The following is a 23,210-nucleotide window of genomic DNA, read 5'->3' as shown; positions in this document are numbered from 1 at the left end:
CCTCACGTTGTATGCTACCAAGGCCTTCGACAGGGTGAACTGGTTGTACCTGTCGGAGGCCTTGAGGAAGTTCAACGTAGGGGAAAGATTCCGCAGAACGATAGATCTGTTATATCGTTGCCCATCTGCTTCACTCCTGATAAATGGTGGTTTGACTGAGCCATTCAAAGTTACGAGAGGAACCAGACAGGGTTGTCCCCTGTCCCCCCTCCTTTTTGATATATATATCGAGCCATTTGCCCAAACTTTAAGAGATAATATACTCATAAATCCTTTTACTTTTGGTGGCTGGGTTAAAAAGGTGGCACTTTATGCGGATGACATTATGATTTTTACTACAAATGATGACGAAGCATACCCAGAGATAATTGACCTAGCCCTCAAATTTGGCAAAGTTTCAGGCTACGAGATTAATGCCTTAAAAACAGAGTCAATGTCCTGGAATACTAATAGAACTAACAATAACGAGACATCTAAAACCCAAATTCGCTACCTGGGGATAAACATAATTAAAGATATTAACTTGATTGCTCTCTAAACTTCAACAAAATAGCTGCAGAATGCCGGAAACTGATGAGAGACTGGTCACACCTCCCGCTTACAGTTCTGGGTAGGGTTAACCTGGTGAAGATGAGTATCTTACCGAAGGTTTCTTTTCTGTTTAATTCAATCCCACTTTTTTTTGATCCAAAGTTAATTTCAAAGCTACAGAGCGCGATTACCAGCTTTATTTGGAATAGTAAGAGTCCTAGAATTTCGTGGAAGAAAATTAGACGTCGAAGGGAGAAGGGAGGGTTGGCCAGTCCAGACCTTCAAATCTATGCATGGGCGTTTCAGCTCTCGCACACTCGTATGTTGCTTAAAACTCCTACATCAACAGGGATGGGCCTTCTCTTTTCTACACTTTTGGAATGTGAAAGTGTAGACCACAATGGTTTCTTGTTTAAATTTGGAGACCCCAAATTCTTTAAAAAAATAAAATTGAAAGTTTTACAAGGTATTGCACATACTTGGTATAAAGTGAGGCAATCGACCAATATTGGCTACTACTCTGGTAAGGCTCCTATATGGAACTTACCAGCTCCTCCTTTATGGACAACGGATGCACTTACCAATCCGTTTAATAGAAGCTGGTATCTACAGATGGGATGATCTGTTTATGGATGGATCACTGCTTTCTTGGAACTATTTAATTAATAGAGTAGGCCCTAGTCTCTCGAGATTTAAATATATTCAGATCTCCAGCTGGTCACTGTCATATAAAGAGCTGCAAGCACGGATTAGTAAGTTGCCTATAGGTGGTTACAGCTACCTGGTAACATGTCTTCTAGACAGCCCAGTGGCTAGGAAAGAAATCTCTTGTTGATATAACAAAATAATTGATGAAGTAGATGCTAACTTTCATTTACCAACATCACTATGGGCTGAACTAATGCCAGGTTTGGATGTGGAGGAGCTTTGGATAGCTTCTTGCTTAACACTCTGGGACCTTGTCAAACCTGCGTGACTTCGTAGGAACCACCTTTTCACTATACATAGGGCATACTACTCCCCGCAAAGGTTGACTAAGTTTTCATTAACGGGCCCAGTCTCATGTCCTAGATGTGGGTTAATCGCAGCATCAGACATCCATATGTTCTACGACTGTCCAAACTTATCCGGTTACTGGCAAGCCATTAGTAATAATTTATCGCAATCTTTGGGTGAACATATCTCAATAGACCTTGCCCGTGTCATTTTTGGTCTTAAAAGTAAAGCTCGTAATGCAGCAACCAACTTATTATTCTATGCCATTCTAGCGGCACGCAGGGAGATATGTAGACACTGGAAGGATGCTCAACCACCGACAGTGTATGAATGGCAAACATCACTTCTTCGAATTTCCAAACTCGACCTAGCCAGAGTAGGAAATCCCAATAGTAGAGCTTTCTGGGGTATGCTCGGATAGTAATGACAAACCTGTTTTTTTTTTTTTTTTCCCCCCAAGGCCAATGATTATTGCGCGCATTACTTATCCTTGCTATCACGGCTAAGAACCTTGGTGGTATGGGGGTCTCGATAACTCGGGCTCTATCTACTAAGGCACTGCCCTAAGTGAATTAGGATCTGGCCTGTGTTCACTGTGCTGATGGGAACTGGTCTTCCTCCCTAAAGAATTCTCCCACCAGTAATAAGCTGAGACAGCACAAAACGCGACCATTCATCCTCTTCCTCTGTGGCGGCCTTTTGGTTTTGATAGATTGGAGCTATGCACGCAAAAAAAAAAAAAAAAAAAGATCCTTGCCGATATCAGAGCGCTTTACAATGAAAAAGTTGAAAAAGTTGATTATACAAAAAGAATAACATGACAAATTATAAATACAGTAGTTTGGGAGAAAGAACAAGTATGGGATAAGTGTAAGAATACACACGAAAAGACGTAAAGTACCAAAGCATAGGAACATAGCACAAAAACACAGCAAAAATTGTCAAAGAACCAAACAGGCGCTTCTCGGCTGCCAAATGTTCAGGGCAGGGTAGTGTGGTCAAGTAAATTTTGCCATGAGAATCGGTTTTACTTCCTTTTTACTAAGTCAGTGACAGCACGGCATGTTTACCCATCGTGAATTTAAATGCCCAAACAGCAATCTTTTTTATTTTGATATCTCTATCGGTATTTCATATATATAATATAACAGCAGTGACAACGTTGTTACACAAGGCCCTTTTCCGTTTCTCGATAGCACATGGTAGTCTCCTAATGGGAGCCTGTATGTTATTCACATGCAAGGGACTTAAAGCTTGAGTATATCATCACTGCCATTTGCTTTCAAGGTGCTCCAGCACTGATACAAGTGCACATAACCCGGAAACATCCCACAAGGTTCGTCTTCATGGTAGACATGCGTTGCAGCATTTTTTGTTACTTCTTTTTTAATACAGGTGTTCAATTATATGTAATATCATCCTAATTATATATAAGATAACAAAAATGGCAATAGCTCTCGCTAAACACTTATAAGGTCCCAAAGGCGAGACCTATTGGCTATGCCAATGCTTGTCTGTATTTTTTGTTTCACCAATTTGGCTTGGGCTCTGTCACTTGGGTCTCTTTTTTTTCCTCTGCCTTTTCTTCCTTTTTCTACAAAAATGTATAGTATGTGCTTTTATTTCTGCCCAGGGTTTTATGTCTAAGGTCATAACCTGATCTAAATGTTCTTGTATGTCTCCTGGTAGCCCCTGTTTTAAAACATTGTAGAATAATCTACAACTACCTCCCATGTCTGCAGATCCTACATCTGCTTCCCAATTTTACCTCATAATTGTTATGTAGTCTGCACAGGACTCTCCTGGAGACCTAGTTTGTGTCATCAATGCCCCAATGTCTGGTCGGTCTGGGTACCAATTCCTTAATTCAGTTCCCACTCTAGAGCGCACTACTCCAAAAGCAGACCAATCATGTTTTCCTTTAGTAATAGTTACTTCCTTATTTTCCTGGACTTCTCATTATACTGTCCACCTTGTCTCCTACTATGGAGCTCAAAAGGCTCTTTACACCCCTAAGAGCTAAAGGTATCCCAGCTGTTGCATTTTCAAATGCTTTTATCCATTTCCCTGCTCCCTCATGTAAGGCCTTTTTTTTTAGATGTTCTTTATCCATGTATTGCCATGGAACATAGGATGTGTTCCCTGTGTCTTATACACCAATAGCATCTGCATTACAGTGGTATTCCTTTACCATGTCCCTCATAAGGTGTCTCAGAACTCAAAGTATATTCCTTCCACAAACAGGCTTTATTACATGTAATCATAATCCCACTCTGGGTCCCCATAACCTTGAAAAATACATAACTCAGCCATATTTATCAATTCAGGGTCAAAGAGTCCTGCTCTTGGCCACACTCATTTGTGGCACCATACCTTCTGCTAACCCTGCAAAGTTATTAGTAAATGGGACAACTTTATAGCAACTGTTTTCTCCCTTCGCTACTATTTCATTGGCTGTCAAGTCACTATTTCCTTTCCTTTCTTTTATCTGTATAAAACTTGTCCTTCCCTGCATATTTTGTACATGAAGGGATCTCACTCCAGCTGGAGAGGAACTTTGTCCTAACTCTATCATATCTTCTGCTCAAAATGGACGCCCAGACCTTGTTGTACTACTGGGAAACACCTGTTCTCCTTTTGTTTGTTCTCTAGCGGCACTTTGTTCCACTAATCTTCTATTTATTTAGGCATTTCTGTTCTCAGCTTCTTGCCATAATTCCATGTGTTCACGGTCCAGAACCTTTCTAATTTTACTCCCCGCTGAGTTTATGTCTTCCTCATCTATCTCATCCTTTCCTGTCACATTCTTGATTTCTATATCATATCCTATATCTCTTACAACTGGCTTTTCATCTGGTTTAAATATTATGGATTTACATACATTTGAACAGTCATCGGCAAGTAGACCTAATCTCTCAATTGTATTCTGTATTCCTTTACACTGGTGGTCATGTCACGATAACCCTTATCCTCTTCCTGATGTATTTTTGAGCATGCACCTAAGTCAAACTTCACCTGTGGGGTACTAGTATGGTATCCATTTCCCTCACTTGAGTTTTGCGGAATCTTGCTAGCCCATTCTAATAAGTCTTTTGACTTTTGTTTCAGCAATTTTGCATTATTGTCTTGTCTTAATTCTACTGAAATGTCTCCTGTTAGGGACACTGTTACCTCATGTACTTTTTCAGGTTTGAGAGAATCTTTATTAATTGAGCAAGATCAACCTCCCCCATTTTTAATAAACCATCAACCTTTGGTGTAACTTTGTTTACGTCAGTCAGGGATATTAATGCCAGATCTTTGTAGCTTACAGCTGGAACATTAGTGTCCACTGAGATAGTGGATTCCTTATCTTCCACTGACAATGACGGATACATACCCTGACGGCATAAAGGCCCTTTAATTATCTCAGAATATGTTGGAGTGGTGCTTTGTATTCTACATGGGAATCCTAACCGAATATCTTCCACATGTCTAATGATGCTAATCTTTTTGTTCTTTATTTCCTTTATAAACGCCTAAGATATATGTTATTACATGGGCTATCACTGTATTATCAAAAGAGCCATCTGCTGGCCATGGAACCAGGAAAGAAAACAAGTTACTTACCTGTAACTGTAGTTCTCCAGTATTGGAAGCTTTCATAGATTCACATGCCTGAATCATTCCCCGTCGTCGAGACAGGAGTCTCCGGTACATAAAAAAGCAATGCTTAGTAGTATAGCAAACTGAAAAGAGGCCTAGGCCCATTTCCCTTTTGCAACCCATAACCCTTGTTATGTAAAAGAGACCAAACTTTTCCCTGAACCAATCAGAACTCCTCACCCTCTAGAACCCTCCTGAGAGTACCTTCTGCTCCTCAGATTTTCGCGCACTTGTGCATAAACACACTCTCTGTGCTAAATCCAAGGTGAGCCTCTCAGGGGAGGAGGGTGGGTCGCTTGTGAATCTATGAAAGCTTCCAATACTGGAGAACTACAGTTACAGGTAAGTAACTTGTTTTCTTACTCCAGTATTGGAGCTTTCATAGATTTACATGCCTGATTCAGAATAGCGAGCAGTAGTACAAAGCACATCTTTTTTTAAATATATCATACAGCATGATTCCGTATATAGTCATTGTAGAATTCTGCATATCAACATTGCAATCATTGTAATTCAACAGACCAATAGAAAAAATGTGCATTTGTAACAAAGACAAAGGATGGAGGGATGCAAAGAGGGCTCACCGTCATTGGATAAGGTTTCTCAGCACCGCTTCTCCCACCGCGACATCAGTCTCCACTACTGCTTCCAAACAGTAGTGTCTGGTGAAGGAGCTGCTAGAACTCCAGGTCGCTGCCCTGCAGATATCCTGGATTGGCACCCTTGCAAATAATGAAGTGGAGGTGGACACTGTTCTCGTTGACCGAGCAAGAACTCGTGCGTTCAGAGGTTTCCCAGCAGCTTGGTGACAATATACTATAGCACTTGAAATCCATCTGGCAATCCCCCGTTTTGATAGAGGGAAGACCTTCCTGGGTGCGCTGAAAGCTACAAACAGTTGCGAAGGTGCTTAGTCTCTTGTAAATAGAATTTTAGACATCGCTGGACATCCAGTGAATGTAGAACTCTTTCTGCTGCTGTTGTTGGTTGTGGAAAGAAACATTTTAAAACTAATGGTTAATTCAAGTGAAAGTCTGTTGGTACTTTTGGGATACATTTTGGATTAGTTCTGAGCATCATCCTGTCCTCTCTAAATTGCAGAAAAGGTTCTTGAATCGCGAGAGCCTGCAATTCCTTCACTCTCACACACATCAGAAGCAATGGTATTGGCACTACACAAGTAATAAGACCACCAACGGTTGGCGCCATGTCGCAGGGATTCTGCTCCTACACAGAACTGTGCATAGAGACTTGGAACCTCAGTGAATTAGGGTGTACCAAAACTCACCTTAGTATCCAAAATCCCCTACCAGACTAGCAATCAGTGTCTCATTGGTTCTTCCATACCCCCAATGATTAGACAACCCAGAACATGGAATTAGAACACCTCAGGTAACGTGGAACACATGAACACTCTTTCGTTATACTATCATACCAGTCCAAAACGAAGAGTAAATGAAGACACGTGCAAGTTTGAAATGTTTATTTTTAGCGCCGTGTTCTCAAGCGCAGTATCTTAGCTAATACAAGCAAACATATTATAAGCAACAAGGTTATCAGCATAATTACTATTCCATAAAATACAAAGGGAGAAAACATGTTAAAATGCTAAAGGGAAGAAGGCTAAATGGCACCTCAGTCTTACCCTCCCTTGCTCGTATATTATATTATATCTACAGAAGGTCTCTGTGGATTTTCAAGGGCGGCCCCATACCTCTGGTCCTAGTAGAAAAGGATCACATCATTTTCTACACCAGCTCTCAGCATGAAAATGTTCTCCAAACTGTGTGTGCATGCTCTGCGCAGTGCATTATTAAACGCGCCAAAATCAGAGGTGGCCACAGCTGCATATGTGTTATGTCTAGGACGTGCGCTGATCAGACCGAACAACAACCACTGTGTTGAAATAACCTTGAAGGCCTCGGCACTCACTGTTCAGACATAGCTTACCAAGCAGGGCTGAGACTATAGGAAAGCATATTCTCGTGTGAAGCAAAACATTCTTCTAGTATCTAAACATTTATAATATTGTGGGCCGTGTGCAGAAGCAGCAGAGAGGAAAAATAGCGTTTACACTTCTAATAAGCTCATGCTAACTTAACACAGTGTAAAGGCAAAGCCCATCTCCATGACATTATACTATGAAAAATTTCATTCAACTGACTCTTCATTGTGTCATTAATTCTTGGACCATTGCCTCCTTCCCTCTCTGCCGGGAGTGAGGCCAAAAATGGAATAAGGTCTGTTATGTGCACCCAATTCTACATCTCCACCACTTTTACTGCTGTTGGCCCTGCTCTGTGTTCCTTGGTAGGGGCTAGAAATTTGGGGTCTTTCCATGTTCTCCCAAAGTTGCAGACGAAGACCCAGGAACCGATGCTGATGGCTATAGACAAGGGCAGGGATGGTACAGTACTGTCTGCCTGTTGCAGCTCCACCAGTTTAGAATAAACCTGTACATCCTTTTGTTAAGGCAGACATGTATGAATTAATTTCTTGCCAAACACTTTCTGGTGCAGACTTAGTATCAGAACGAATCATTTGATTTTGTTTAAAGGAAAAATTAGAATGCCTATCTGTTACGACTTGGTGAGGGGTCAAATGATGATCCTTTGAATGGACATTTCTCAATGCATACAGAGCAAGGGGAAGGCAGAAAAGCCAATTCTTTTTCAGTGCCTTACAAATTTTTGACACTTTGCCTTTCAATAAGTCATTCATCCTTTCAACAATTCCATTACTCTCTGGGTGGTAAACTGATGTTCCACTCCTAATAGATTAGTAATTTGCTGAAATACTGTGTTAGAAAGTGTTTGTCATTATCGCTGCAAATTGCTGCTGGAACCCCCCACCTCGGTATGACCTCTCTCACCAGGAATTTGGCTGCCTGATCAGCATCACACCTGGAGCAGGGTCCTGCTTAAATTCATAGTGAAAATGGATACACCACTACTAACCAGTACCTATATTCGTTACATTTTTGTATCATATCTACAAAGTCTATGTGTAACTCTATGAAAGGACCAATTGGTCTTGGAATGGAGGATGAAGGCATTTTTGGAGTACTGATAAGACATATGACATGAAGCTAGGAATACATCAACTATTGGTCCTAGATTAGGGATACACCAGCTTTTATTTAATTCATCCATCATTACTCTTTTAGAAATGCATGTTGGTAAATGAAGTTGTCGAAGGGCTCTTATAAGTAGTGACTGGGGCATTATAACTTTAGCGGAAGTGGCTGATCTATAAAGGAGATCTTTTTCATGTTGTGGACCTGCATTTTGAATGTGTAATAATGCCTCTGTAGAAATATGCTCATAGTGTTTTATCTCAACTTCATCATCTGCATCTAAAGTGTGCATACTGCATGTTTTAATTGCAAATAAACTAGCTTCCTTCACTGCTGTATCAGCAGCTTCATGTCCCTTAGACACCAAATCTATTCCTTTTCTATGTGCCTGGCACTTAACCACTGCTACTTGACATGGTATTTGCAATGCAGAAATATAGTCACCTAAAAGATGTTGGTGCGCTACTGGTATTCCATCAGATTTGAGAGATCCTCTCTGTTCCCATCTCTTAAGCCCTGAATGAACTGTGGAAGCTACATATGCTCAATCAGTGTATATTGTTATTAGCTGACCCTGACAAGCCTGTCGGGTTATCAATGCTTTTAATTCAGGCTTGGGTTGGCAAAAATATGTGTACAGTATAATCAGTAGGTGTACCAATAGCCTCAACAACAGCTGCACCTGTATGTATTTTACCTGTCTCCAGGTAGATCCATGAGGAACCATCAATAAACAATTGTCGGCCATTAGACAAGAGGTCCTCATCTGCCAGGTGATCGTCCTCCTCCAATGTTACACTACAGTCATGATCAATGGGCTCTACTGGATGCACTGAAAAAGTAGCAGGATTGACTGAGTGTACTCTCTCAATGCAGATAGAAGGGTTTGACAGTATTACTTCATAACCTGTCGTTCTTTGAGTGGTGAGTATACTTTTATTTTACTGCAGCACAGCAAATGGAGAGTGCTCAACATACAGTGTTACAGGGCATCCTGCTGTAATAGTACTACTCTCTTCTACTGCAAAAGCTGCTGCTACAAGGAAAGTGACCTTTCATTAACCCCTTCGACGCTGATGACGAGCTGGGCTCGTCATGAGGTAGCCTCCTCGCACGCTCATTACGAGCCCAGCTCGTCACGTAAAGTGCGATTTTAAAAAACCCAGCGTATGGGCGGAATTCCGCCCGCACGCATGCGGTTAAGGGATCTAATAGTCCACTAAAATAGGCAACAGGTTTGTTCCTCATCAGGTATTATTGAGTAAGGGCTGAAATCATGTCATCCTTTGTGGCAGCGGAAAACAGAACAAATCTCTTTGTATAGTCTAGATTGGCTAGCACTGGGGCTGAAGCAATTGCTTCTTTCAGTATCTGAAATGCACTAACACGGTCATTACTCCTCTGTATGCCTGTTTTGTCAGTTTTAGCTTGCTTCATTGCATATAATAGCGGTTGTATGATGTTAGCATAATCAAATATCAACTGACGTACAAAATTACAAAGGCCTAGACATTTTTGCAGGTATTTTACTGTCTTGGGCTGAGGCTGATCACGTATAGTTTGTATTCTAGAACCTGCTATCTTTTTCCCTTCTGCAGACAAGACTTGGCCTAAATACAGTACTTCCTGTTGAACAAACTGTAATTTTTTTCCTGTCCACTTTGTATCCCTTAGTAGCAAGTAGCGTTAAGAGATTGACAGTGTCCAAAACACATTCAGATTCTGTTTTACTACATATTAGTAAATCATCTACTTATTGCAAGACTATACTGTCTGATTGGAAAGTTAACAAATCATCTCACAATACTCTATTAAACACAGGTAGAGACTCACAATAGCCTTGTGGGAGTCTAGAGTACTAGATTTGTCACCATCGAAACTGAAGGCTGTCAAATAATGACTGTCGCGATGTAAAGGTATGCTAAAAAAAGGCATTCTTTAGATCCACTACAGAAAAGTGTTTGCTGTCACTTGGTATATTAGTCAATATCACAGATGGGTCTGCCACTATGGGGTTCTCTGCTAATGCTGTGGCATTAAAGGAACGAAAATCCTGAACCATTCTTCAAGTATTACCTGTAGTTATTTTTTACAGGATAAATTGAGGTGTTACAAGGTGATGAACGGGAATACAGGACTCCCTGATCCTTCAGTCTTTATATTGTCCCTCTGATACCTTCTTTTACTCCTTTGGACAGTGGATACTGTTTTACACAGGGCAATTGTGTACCTGTCTTCAACTTTATCTTAAATGGTTCTGCAGATATTATCAGTCCTACTTTGTCTGAAGCTGATGTCCAGAGACAATGCGAGACCGCCGCAAGCGCTTCAATATCATAGGAGAGAGATGGCACAACTGGTAACGTGGTCTGTGCACGGTAAACACGCACTAACAAGGGTGCAGTGTGTGTATAAACTATCTCAATTCTGGTGGGAGATTCTGGAAAGAGTTCAGATACAGAAATGTCCTGTGGTCTCAGACCAGGCATAAGAAAAATCAGGACCTTCCAAATTCCTCCATCATTATCTGATGCCACCAGGGCGCCCCACCTACTGGATATTTCCATGCACTCAAGGTAAAGGGTATTCACCTGTCACACTTCATCACCACCAGCTTGCCTCCTGAAAATTAGTCCAGGTGGCAATTCTATCCATCTCCCTAAAAGTATTTCCACTGTCTTCAGAACCGTGTGTACTGCATCTGCTAGCAATTTATAATGCACTGGGTCTGCCCTTCCAACCACATTTTCCTAAGGTATTCTTAGCAGATGTATCCCACATTTCGCTTGCCCTGGTATTATGGACCCATCAGAGGAAACCCTTGTCATGTTTAATTTAGACATGATATCCCTTCCTAATAAATTTGCTGGTGAATTTGAGGATAAAGGAGCCGCTCCTGAGTTCGCAATCCTGACACCTCTATGGGCACATGTGGTGTGTATAGAATGCGCTGTACTTCACCAGAGAAGCCCTGCATATCCATGGTGGCAGAGGACAATGGAACATTTCCTTCTGAGAGGCAAGATTTTGTTGCCCCTGTATCAACCAAGAAAGCATACCTCCTTCCCACTATAATCATTTCTACCATTGGTTCTTCCTCTGGGTCTAGAGTCCTAGCTACAGCAAAACAATTGGGATTCCATGGTGTGTCCCATCAGACTGTATGATAAAAGGGGTTCTACCTTGAACAATCACTCCTCCTTGTCCTTGACTCCCTGTGCTCACCACTTTTGTAATTTGCACCTGCTGCTGGCCTCCTGTCTGTACAAGAGGTGCTGGTGCTCCTTGAACAGGTACATTAGCATATTGCTGTTGTGGCATATAAACCTGTGGTAGTGGAGTTATTTGTTGTGGAGGAAAGGGCACATACTGAAAAGGACCATATTGAGGCGCTGGTCCGGACGTGTTCACATTTTGTCTTCCCCTTCCTCTCCCTATTCCTGTCACCCCCTGCACTTCATCACTCTTCTTAAAGTGGTATTCAGCAATAAAATGTCCCATGTTACCGCAGTAATGTAATTTAAAATTCTTCATCCTTGCATCTGTCTCCCCTCTTTTTGACCCCTTCCTTGCTCCCCGTTTGCAACAGGAACCTGCACAGTCGTTTCTTTTCCTTCTCGTTTTTTAGGTCTCGCCTACGCAGCAAGCATGCGCTGCATAGGAGGGGGCCTCTTGGAATCGATCAGCTTTTTTGGCCAAAAACGTGCACACTTTGCATTGCTTTGTATTGCAACATGTGCACGTTTGGTGTTTCCCTTGTGGGAGCGAGCAGCGGTGCCATATGTTAGCAATTATCGCGCTCGCTCCCGCAAGGTAAATGCTGCGTGTCCCTGCTCTTGGCCACACTCCCCCCAGCCCTCTCACTTGTTTCCTCTGTCTCAGCGCTTCTCAGGGGACCTTTATCTCTGATCCGCCTGCCATTCCATTCCCCACCCGCCATTCCTATTCCACTTTTCCGGCTTCCCATCCACCCCTTTCTTCTCTCACTCTCTCTTACTAACCTTGTTTTCTCCTCGTTCTTCTCTCCCCCATCACATTTCCCCCTGAACCATTTCTATTCCCCAGGCCTTCTTTTCTCGTTCCATGGACTGGCCTTGCCTCCCCCCACGAGTGAATGGCGGAAGAATTGCTGCCAATCTGCTCCAGGCCTCTGTGCCAACTTGTATTCCTAACTTGGCATGTCCCGGGGCCCGCATGTGAACAGCTGATGGCATTGCGATATTTGCTGCTCTGAAGCGCGGCCTTTACCTCACACACTGAATTTGTCTTCCTTACGGACCTTGGACGAGTGCATGGCAGCTAGTGGCTCCGACTGCGCCCCAGAGAAGCTCTGGCTTCAGATCCTGCTCTTCTGCGGCCACAGCTCCGAGTGCTGGTAGGAAACACAGCGCTTATCGTCCGCATCAAGGCTGTTGTCGCCACAACCCATCTGTTTGTAGTGCCATTTTTTATTAGATTTTCCCTGTAAGATGAATGAATAAATATACAGCTATATAACAAGAGCAGCTTTGTTTTTATTAGATCATTAATTCTCAAAATCTTCGTGCAAAAGTGAACCCCTTTGTGGTCGATGCTAAAAAGAAATTCAGTTTGGAGTGGATCCCTAAACATGTTTATTTTATTTATTTTTTATTTTGAAGGTTTTATAGAGCGCGAAAAAGATCCTTGCCGATATCAGAGTGCTTTACAATGAAAAAGTTGAAAAAGTTGATTATACAAAAAGAATAACATGACAAATTATAAATACAGTAGTTTGGGAGAAAGAACAAGTATGGGATAAGTGTAAGAATACACACGAAAAGACGTAAAGTACCGAAGCATAGGAACATAGCACAAAAACACAGCAAAAATTATCGAATAACCAAACAGGCGCTTCTCGGTTGGCAAATGTTCACGGCAGGGTAGTGTGGTCAAGTAAATTTTGCCATGAGAATCGGTTTTACTTCCTTTTTACTAAGTCAGTGACAGCACGGCATGTTTACCCATCGTGAATTTAAATGCCCAAACAGCAATCTTTTTTATTTTGATATCTATATCGGTATTTCATATATATAATATAACAGGACAACGTTGTTACACAAGGCCCTTTTCCGTTTCTCGATAGCATATGGTAGTCTCCTAATGGGAGCCTGTTTGTTATTCACATGCAAGGGACTTAAAGCTTGAGTATATCATCACTGCCATTTGCTTTCAAGGTGCTCCAGCACTGATACAAGTGCACATAACCCGGAAACATCCCACAAGGTTCGTCTTCATGGTAGACATGCGTTGCAGCATTTTTTGTTACTTCTTTTTTAATACAGGTGTTCAATTATATGTAATATCATCCTAATTATATATAAAGTAACAAAAATGGCAATATCTCTCGCTAAACACTTATAAGGTCCCAAAGGCAAGACCTATTGGCTATGCCAATGCTTGTCTGTATTTTTTGTTTCACCAATTTGGCTTGGGCTCTGTCACTTGGGTCTCTTTTTTTTCCTCTGCCTTTTCTTCCTTTTTCTACATAAATGTATAGTATGTGCTTTTATTTCTGCCCAGGGTTTTATGTCTAAGGTCATAACCTGATCTAAATGTTCTTGTATGTCTCCTGGTAGCCCCTGTTTTAAAACATTGTATTCAATTTTATTTATTATGTTTTGGCTCTCGACAGAGGGCCACATAAAATGTACAGAGAAACAAACCATACAATACATTATACAAACAATATCTGCCCTATAAGATACCTAGATTAAATACAAACTAACATACAAGACAGAACTGTAGAAAATTGGCAAGTCAAAGAGCATCTCCATGGAATATTAATAAATAGCTAAAAAACCTTTAAACAAATTAAAAATGTGGAAGCAGAACATTTCATTAGGGGGACAATAAAGTGCATGAAGAAAGTCATTCAAAGTGACAATGCCAAGACGGAGACAAATAACTTTTAACCATCTAGAGCGCAATTTACATAGCGCCGGGCAAATCAATAGAACATGCATACAGTCCTGGATATTCAAATTACATAGATTGCACAAAGAAGAGGAACCATACCATTTAGATAACAACAGATTTAGGGGTATTAAATCGTAACGTAGGAGAAACCAAAATCTGCGAATACCGTGTGGAAGGGACCATCGCACATAAGGTTGTGGACGCTTCATCAGATAAGTGTCAAGAAGGATATCTACATTCCTTTTTCCACAAATTAACTTTTTATCCGATTGAAAGCATAGGTCCCAAGAGGCTGCTTTTAAAACAAGTTTTAACTGTGAAGGGGAGTACACAAAAAGAATAGTTTCATCTAATTTTAAAAGAGTTACGGCTTTTCTGAAATTACGAACAAGTTGAGAAAACTCATTGAAATTACCCAATAGTTCACTTTTAAGGAGAGCTCTCAGTGTCCCTACTTCCGCTCTCGCAAGACAGGCCACCCATCTTACTAGGGCACATAGTCCCTGTACCCAACTACTCCTTAGACCAAAGTCGAGCCTGCAGGCGGCCAAAGAGCAGGCAGTATTTAGGGAAGAGAGAGATCTTAAGAGTTTCCCCTCAATCTTATGGCAAAAGTCCCACTTTTTCACCTCTATTAACTCAATACCATAGAGTATTGTTGCGGGGATTTTAGATCTGTACACTTCCAATAAAATCGGAAAGTGCCGTTTCCCCGTTGCATGGTATAGTGAGTTTAAACCTTTGCCATGGGCAAGAGCTTTGCGAGAGCAATGCTCTATATGGAGCTTCTCACTCAAATTAGCCGTAATAATTTTCCCCAAAAAAATATAAGACTTTACAACCTCCAATTTTTGACCCCCAATAAACCACCCATAATCTACAGATCGACACCTCTTCTTGCCTACTATACACATGACTTTACTTTTGGTTATGTTAATCTTCATGCAATGAGCCACAGCGTAACTGTGGAGAGCATGTAGCCGTTTTGAGAGTCCTTTGGGGGTTAAATCAAGGATAAGGACATCATCGGCATACATCAAACAGGATATTGGGGTCCCCCCCACCAATGGGGCGATGCCCTCTGTGGCAGACAAAGCGGCGGGTAGGTCAGCCGTATATAAGGAGAACAAAAGGGGAGCCAATAAACAACCTTGTTTGAGGCCATTACCCGATGGGATTGGATCAGATAGCCCCCTTTCACCCCCCAGCAGGACCCTACACCAAGTCTCTGTATGAAGAGCCCGCACCAACTCCAACAGATAAGACGGGAGACCAAGTGCAGCCAATTTTCTCCACAGCACTCCACGTTGTAGAATAATCTACAACTACCTCCCATGTCTGCAGATCCTACATCTGCTTCCCAATTTTACCTCATAATTGTTATGTAGTCTGCACAGGACTCTCCTGGAGACCTAGTTTGTGTCATCAATGCCCCAATGTCTGGTCGGTCTGGGTACCAATTCCTTAATTCAGCTCCCACCCTAGAGCGCACTACTCCAAAAGCAGACCAATCATGTTTTCCTTTAGTAATAGTTACTTCCTTGTATCCCTGGACTTCTCATTATACTGTCCACCTTGTCTCCTACTATGGAGCTCAAAAGGCTCTTTACACCCCTAAGAGCTAAAGGTATCCCAGCTGTTGCATTTTCAAATGCTTTTATCCATTTCCCTGCTCCTTCATGTAAGGCCTTTTTTTTAGATGTTCTTTATCCATGTATTGCCATGGAACATAGGATGTGTTCCCTGTGTCTTATACACCAGTGGCATCTGCATTACAGTGGTATTCCTTCACCATGTCCCTCATAAGGTGTCTCAGAACTCAAAGTATATTCCTTCCACAAACAGGCTTTATTACATGTAATCATAATCCCATTCTGGATCCCCATAACCTTGAAAAATACATAAATCAGCCGTATTTATCAACTCAGGGTCAAAGAGGCCTGCTCTTGGCCACACACATCTGTGGCACCACACCTTCTGTCCACCCTGCAAAGTTATTAGTAAATGGGACAACTTTATAGCAACTGTTTTCTCCCCTCACTATTTCATTGGCTGTCAAGTCACTATTTCCTTTCCTTTCTTTTATCTGTATAAAACTTGTCATTTCCTGCATATTTTGTACATGAAGGGATCTCACTCCAGCTGGAGAGGAACTTTGTCCTAACTCTATCATATCTTCTGCTCAAAATGGACGCCCAGACCTTGTTGTACTACTGGGAAACACCTGTTCTCCTTTTGTTTGTTCTCTAGCGGCACTTTGTTCCACTAATCTTCTATTTATTTAGGCATTTCTGTTCTCAGCTTCTTGCCATAATTCCATGCGTTCACGGTCCAGAACCTTTCTAATTTTACTCCCCACTGAGTTTATGTCTTCCTCATCTATCTCATCCTTTCCTGTCACATTCTTGATTTCTATATCATATCCTATATCTCTTACAACTGGCTTTTCATCTGGTTTAAATATTATGGATTTACATACATTTGAACAGTCATCGGCAAGAAGACCTAATCTCTCAATTGTATTCTGTATTCCTTTACACTGGTGGTCACGTCACGATAACCCTTATCCTCTTCCTGATGTATTTTTGATCATGCACCTAAGTCAAACTTCACCTGTGGGGTACTAGTATGGTATCCATTTCCCTCACTTGAGTTTTGCGGAATCTTGCTAGCCCATTCTAATAAGTCTTTTAACTTTTGTTTCAGCAAATTTGCATTATTGTCTTGTCTTAATTCTACTGAAATGTCTCCTGTTAGGGACACTGTTACCTCATGTACGCCATGAAACCGCTGGGTAAAAGTGCGCTGTATAAATGCTTTTAAATTCAAATTCAAATTCATGTACTTTTTCAGGTTTGAGAGAATCTTTATTAATTGAGCAAGATCAACCTCCCCTATTTTTAATAAACCATCAACCTTTGGTGTAACTTTGTTTACGTCAGTCAGGGATATTAATGCCAGATCTTTGTAGCTTACAGCTGGAACATTAGTGTCCACTGAGTCTATTGAGATAGTGGATTCCTTATCTTCCACTGACAATGACGGATACATACCCTGACGGCATAAAGGCCCTTTAATTATCTCAGAATATGTTGGAGTGGTGCTGTGTATTCTACATGGGAATCCTAACCGAATATCTTCCACATGTCTAATGATGCTAATCTTTTTGTTCTTTATTTCCTTTATAAACGCCTAAGATATATGTTATTACATGGGCTATCACTGTATTATCAAAAGAGCCATCTGGTGGCCATGGAACCAGGGAAGAAAACAAGTTACTTACCTGTAACTGTAGTTCTCCAGTATTGGAAGCTTTCATAGATTCACATGCCTGAATCATTCCCCGTCGTCGAGACAGGAGTCTCCGGTACATAAAAAAGCAATGCTTAGTAATATAGCAAACTGAAAAGAGGCCTAGGCCCATTTCCCTTTTGCAACCCATAACCCTTGTTATGTAAAAGAGACCAAACTTTTGCCTGAACCAATCAGAACTCCTCACCCTCTAGAACCCTCCTGAGAGAACCTTCTGCTCCTCAGATTTTCGCGCACTTGTGCATAAACACAAACTCTGTGCTAAATCCAAGGTGAGCCTCTCAGGGGAGGAGGGTGGGTCGCTTGTTTGTGAATCTATGAAAGCTTCCAATACTGGAGAACTACAGTTACAGGTAAGTAACTTGTTTTCTTACTCCAGTATTGGAGCTTTCATAGATTCACATGCCTTGATCAGAATAGCGAGCAGTAGTACAAAGCACATCTTTTCTTTTTTTTTTAATATATCATACAGCATGATTCTGTATATAGTCATTGTAGAATTCTGCATATCAACATTGCAATCATTGTAATTCAACAGACCAATAGAAAAAATGTGCATTTGTAACAAAGACAAAGGATGGAGGGATGCAAAGAGGGCTCACCGTCATTGGATAAGGTTTCTCAGCACCGCTTCTCCCAACGCAACATCAGTCTCCACTACTGCTTCCAAACAGTAGTGTCTGGTGAAGGAGCTGCTAGAACTCCAGGTCGCTGCCCTGCAGATATCCTGGATTGGCACCCTTGCAAATAATGAAGTGGAGGTGGACACTGTTCTCGTTGAATGAGCAAGAACTCGTGCGTTCAGAAGTTTCCCAGCAGCTTGGTGACAATATACTATAGCACTTGAAATCCATCTGGCAATCCCCCGTTTTGATAGAGGGAAGACCTTCCTGAGTGCGCTGAAAGCTACAAACAGTTGCGAAGGTGCTTAGTCTCTTGTAAATAGAATTTTAGACATCACTGGACATCCAGTGACTGTAGAACTCTTTCTGCTGCTGTTGCTGGTTGTGGAAAGAAACATTTTAAAACTAATGGTTCATTCAAGTGAAAGTCTGTTGGTACTTTTGGGATACATTTTGGATTAGTTCTGAGCATCATCCTGTCCTCTCTAAATTGCAGAAAAGGTTCTTGAATCGTGAGAGCCTGCAATTCCTCCACTCTTCTGGCAGAAGTTAGAGTGATGAGAAGCGCTACCTCCCATGATAGGAATTTAAGATCTGCCCTGTGTATAGGTTTGAAAAGTTGCTTCATTAGTTGAGACAGGACTATATTCAAACGCCAAAGAGGTGGAGGAGGCTTTATTGGAGGAAAAACTCTGAATAATCCCTTCATGAATTGCTTAACAATTCTTGCCGACCATAAGGAGGGGCCCGAAGCAGTCCTTCTGTAGCGTGACATTGCAGCTAAATGCACCTTTATAGATGTGTGAGCCAAACCTGACTTAGCTAAAGATAAGATGTATGGAATCATTTCATGAGGTGCCGAATTCAACGGGTGAACCTTACTCCTTTGACACCAGAGACAGAATCTCTTCCACTTCATTCTGTGTTTTTTTTTTGTACTATCCGCTCTAGCCTTGGAGAGGATATCTTTGCATTCTTCAGAAATGTTCAGATTCTGAAATTCACAGTGCTCAGGAGATAGGCCGCTAAGCGCAAGGATCTCGGGTCCGGATGGAGCACTTGTGTCCCTGGGACATCGTCAGAACCGATGGTATTGGCGGGAGGCGAATTGGAGGGACCTCCGAAAGTAGCAGAAGCTCCGTGAACCAGTGCTGTCTGTGCCACCATGGGGTTATTAGGATTAGTCTTCATGGTTCTTTCTTGATCTTTACCAGGACTCGCGGCAGCAGGGGGATTGGAGGAAAGGCGTAGGCAAAGACGCCTGACCATGCAATCGAAAACGCATTCCCCCAAGATCCCCATTGGGGAAGCCAGCTTGCTAAGAACCAGCATTTCCTATTCTCCGCTGTTGCGAAGAGGTCCAAAGTCGGTTCTCCCCATCTTTGAAAAATGTTGTTCAGGACTGCTTGGTTCAACTCCCACTCATGGCAGGACGATTTGAGTCTGCTGAGAGTATCTGCCTTGATGTTTTGATCCCCTGGGAGGTGTTCTGCTGTCAAGGATATTCCTTGCCGCAGCGGCCATTCCCATTTGTCCTGGGCTTCCTGAGAGAGGGAGAGTGATCTTGTTCCTCCCTGTTTCTTTAAATAGTGCATTGCAGTTGTGTTGCCCGTTCTTATCAACACAGATGATCCTTTTATTCTTGGCAGAAAGGCCAGCAATGCTAAGCGGACCGCTCTGAGTTCTAGTAAGTTTATGTGGAGTTGTTGCTCCTGCAACCTCCAGCGACTGCTGACTTGAAGGTCCTGAAGGAACACTCCCCTTCCTTCTAGGGACGCATGTGTTGTCACTATTAAAGGTGCTGAGACTGCGAGGAATGAGAGACCCTGCGAGACATTCTGTTTTCGGGTTCACTATGTTGCTGCTTGAACCATGGCCGGCGTGACCTGGACCACATCTTCGAAGGATCCCTCCGCTTGATGCCACCGTAGATCTAGTTGCTCCTGCAACGGGCGCATTCTTAACCTGCAGCGAGGTACAAGGGGAATGCAACATGACATTGTTCCCAGTAATGACTTGTACTTGTGTACTGAAAGTCACTTTCTTTTTATAAAGTCTTGGAAAAGAGAAATAATCTTCCGCTGTCTTTCCTTGGAGGGAAATGCTTTGTTTCTCTCTGTATCTATTATTGCTCCCAAAAAGGTGATGTTTTGTGTTGGTTGAAGGGATGACTTTTCTTTGTGTAGAGTCAGACCTAGACTGGCAAACAGCTGTACGAAAGGTTCTGTTGACGCTCGGGCTGATGCTGCTGTTGGTGACTTGACTAGCCAGTTGTCGAGATAGGGAAATACTTGATGCTTTTGTCGTCTTAGAATCGCAGCCACTGGAGCCAGGCATTTTGTAAATATTCTGGGGGCTGATTTGAGACCAAAGGGCAGTACCTTGAATTGGTAATGTTCTCCGGCTACCATGAACCGAAGGTACTGCCTGTGTGAAGGATGGATGGGGATATGAAAGTATGCATCCTGTAGGTCTACTGTGGTCATATGGTCTCCTGGGTTCAACAGTAGAAGGATGTCTTGCAGAGGAACCATCCTGAAAGATTGCTTTTTGAGATAGGTGCTTAGGGATCAGACGTCCAGAATAGGCCTCCATTGAAGGATATTTTCTTGACGAGAAAAAATCGGGAGTGAAACCTCTTTCCTTTCTGGGAGTTCGGTACTGGTTCTATTGCTCCCTTTTGGAGCATTGCACGAATCTCCTCTCGCATCTGATGTAAATACTTGACCTTCTGATGTATCGACCGTGTACGAGGGGGCTTCTGTAGAAATTGTAGAGTGTGGCCGAATTGAATAATGTTGAGGACCCATTGGTCCATGGTTATTTTTTTGCCAATTTTGAAAATAATAGGCAATCTTTCCACTCAGGGGAACATGTGATCTTGAAGGAATCGGTGTAGCCGTCATTAGAAGGTTGTCATTGTCATCAGGTGTTGTCCTTCCCCTGATGACTTCCTCTACCTCTAGGAGTCGATTTTGAATAGCCTCCTGTCTGGCGCTGTGAATACTGCTGTCGATAGGGCTGAGATGAGGTGGAATAAGAGGAATATCGACCTTGTTGATAACTTCCGTAAGATGTTTGACCTCTACCTTTAGAGCCTCGAAAAGGAACCTTCCTGTGGTGTAGAGTTCCCAATGACTTAGCCTTATCCCTATCCTTTTTGATACTTTGTAGAGCATCATCTATATGCTTGCAAAATAGATCTTCACCGTTGAAGGGAAGGTCCAAGATTTTATTCTGGACTTCCGGTCTAAATACTGTCGCCCTCAACCATCCTTGTCTACGTAGTACCGCAGCTCCTCCCAGAGATCGGAATGCTGTGGTCGCTATGTCCATAGCGCAATCTATGACTTCGACCGAAGTTCTCTCCCCTTCCTGCCTTTCCGTCTCTGGTATATGGTCTATGTAAGGTGAAAGGTCGCACAACATTTGTCTATCGTACCTTCCTAGAATGGCCAGGGTATTAACAGCTCTTACTAACAGGGCCGACATAGAGGAAAACCTCTTCCCTGCGTTGTCCAGCCTTCTACCTTCCCTGTCTGGAGGTGCCGGAATAGGAGCTGACGGGTTTCTTGATTTTTGCTGAGCTGCTTGGGTAATAACAGAGTCTGGCTTAGGATGCCCTAAAAGACAAGCTGGAGCATCTGAAGGAGGTTTATACTTTTTGTCCAACCTAGCGAGAACAGCAATCACTGTGGCTGGTGCTTCCATGATTTGATTTTCAGGCCTTCCTCCCAAAGATGACTTACAATCGGCAAAGCTCGAACTGTCTTGCGATAGGGCTCCTTAAAATCATACAAGAAACATTCTGCCTTATCCTTGGACATGGAGAGTGCACATCTTTTAGTGGCTCTTTCCATTAAATTAGGAAATCCACCTATGTCTTCCGGTGGAGAATCAACAGGCTTCGGAGATGGAGAAGAAGGTGACGGAATGAGATAATCGTCCCACTCTCTCCTTCTTCCTTTTCATCTGTGGTCTTGGATCCTGAACAGATCTCGGTGGTGGAGATCTTGGGAAGAGTTCCGGTAAGATGTCCCGCCTACGCACTAGTGTACTCGGCACATAGCGTGGTTGAGGCGTAGTCTCAGGAATTTCCATTGAGGCACAGGATATCTCCTCCGTTAATCCTCTAACATAAACTGTAAATCCTTTAACAAGGAAGATGGCACACTTGCCATCTCCTCCTGTTGTTCTTGGCGGTATTGTTGTTGAGGATGCTCTTGTACGTCATACTCATCTGAATCTTCCTCCTGGTACTTCACTTGCAACTGAGACGGACTACTGGCGTATCCAAAAGGGCCACCGTCATCCTCGTCCCCTTTCGAATCCTCTTCCTCCAGGAGATGAGAGGGTACCAGAGGTGACACCTTACTTGGAGAGGTAAGTTCAGGTGTAATTGTCCTTTTCCAGGCCAAAAACCTATTTTCTGGAGTTTTTTCCCTCAACGACGAGCCCGTCGACGAGATCGCAGTTGAAAACGTCAACGATACCATTGTCATCGACTATCGTGGTTGTTGTCGTAGCCGGCGACGCCTTCGTCGTCGATCTTGGAGTCGACACTGTTGTCAATGGTGGTACTGTCGACGGTGATAAAGTACCTGAAACAGCTTTTACATCAGGTTTTTTCGTCGACGGCGTTATCTTCGTCGACGCTCCCATCGACGACGCAGATTTCTCCATTTTCTCCTCAGAAGGTGTGGAGGATGTTTTTTTTTTTTACAGAAATCTTGACCTTTTGGGGGAGATTTTGAAGGCTCAGAACTAGTCTTCTTGGTGTGTTTAACCCCTGAAACAAGACCCTCTTCTCCTTTTCTTTGCTTGAAGGAGATTTTGAGGGACTGCGCCCTGAAGACCCTGGGGTGGTCTTTTTAAGGGCCTTCTCAGGTCTTTCCCCTGAGGTATGAGCCTGAGGAGACCTGCTCCTTTTCTGAGATCTCCTGGAAGAACAGGACTCCTCCTCACTGTCACTAGATAATATCTCCTTTCTAGCCTTCACCTTTTGAAGCCAGAGTAGAAGCCTTCCTTCACGGTCCCTCAAAGTTTTATTTGAAAAGGTACGACATACCTGGCAATCCTTTGCCTGATGT

Source organism: Lissotriton helveticus, chromosome 2_1 (assembly GCF_964261635.1).
Source record: "Lissotriton helveticus chromosome 2_1, aLisHel1.1, whole genome shotgun sequence".
In the NCBI taxonomy this organism is placed as follows: domain Eukaryota; kingdom Metazoa; phylum Chordata; class Amphibia; order Caudata; family Salamandridae; genus Lissotriton; species Lissotriton helveticus.
The sequence above is the reverse complement of the archived record's forward strand: the minus strand, read 5'-3'. Positions refer to the sequence as shown.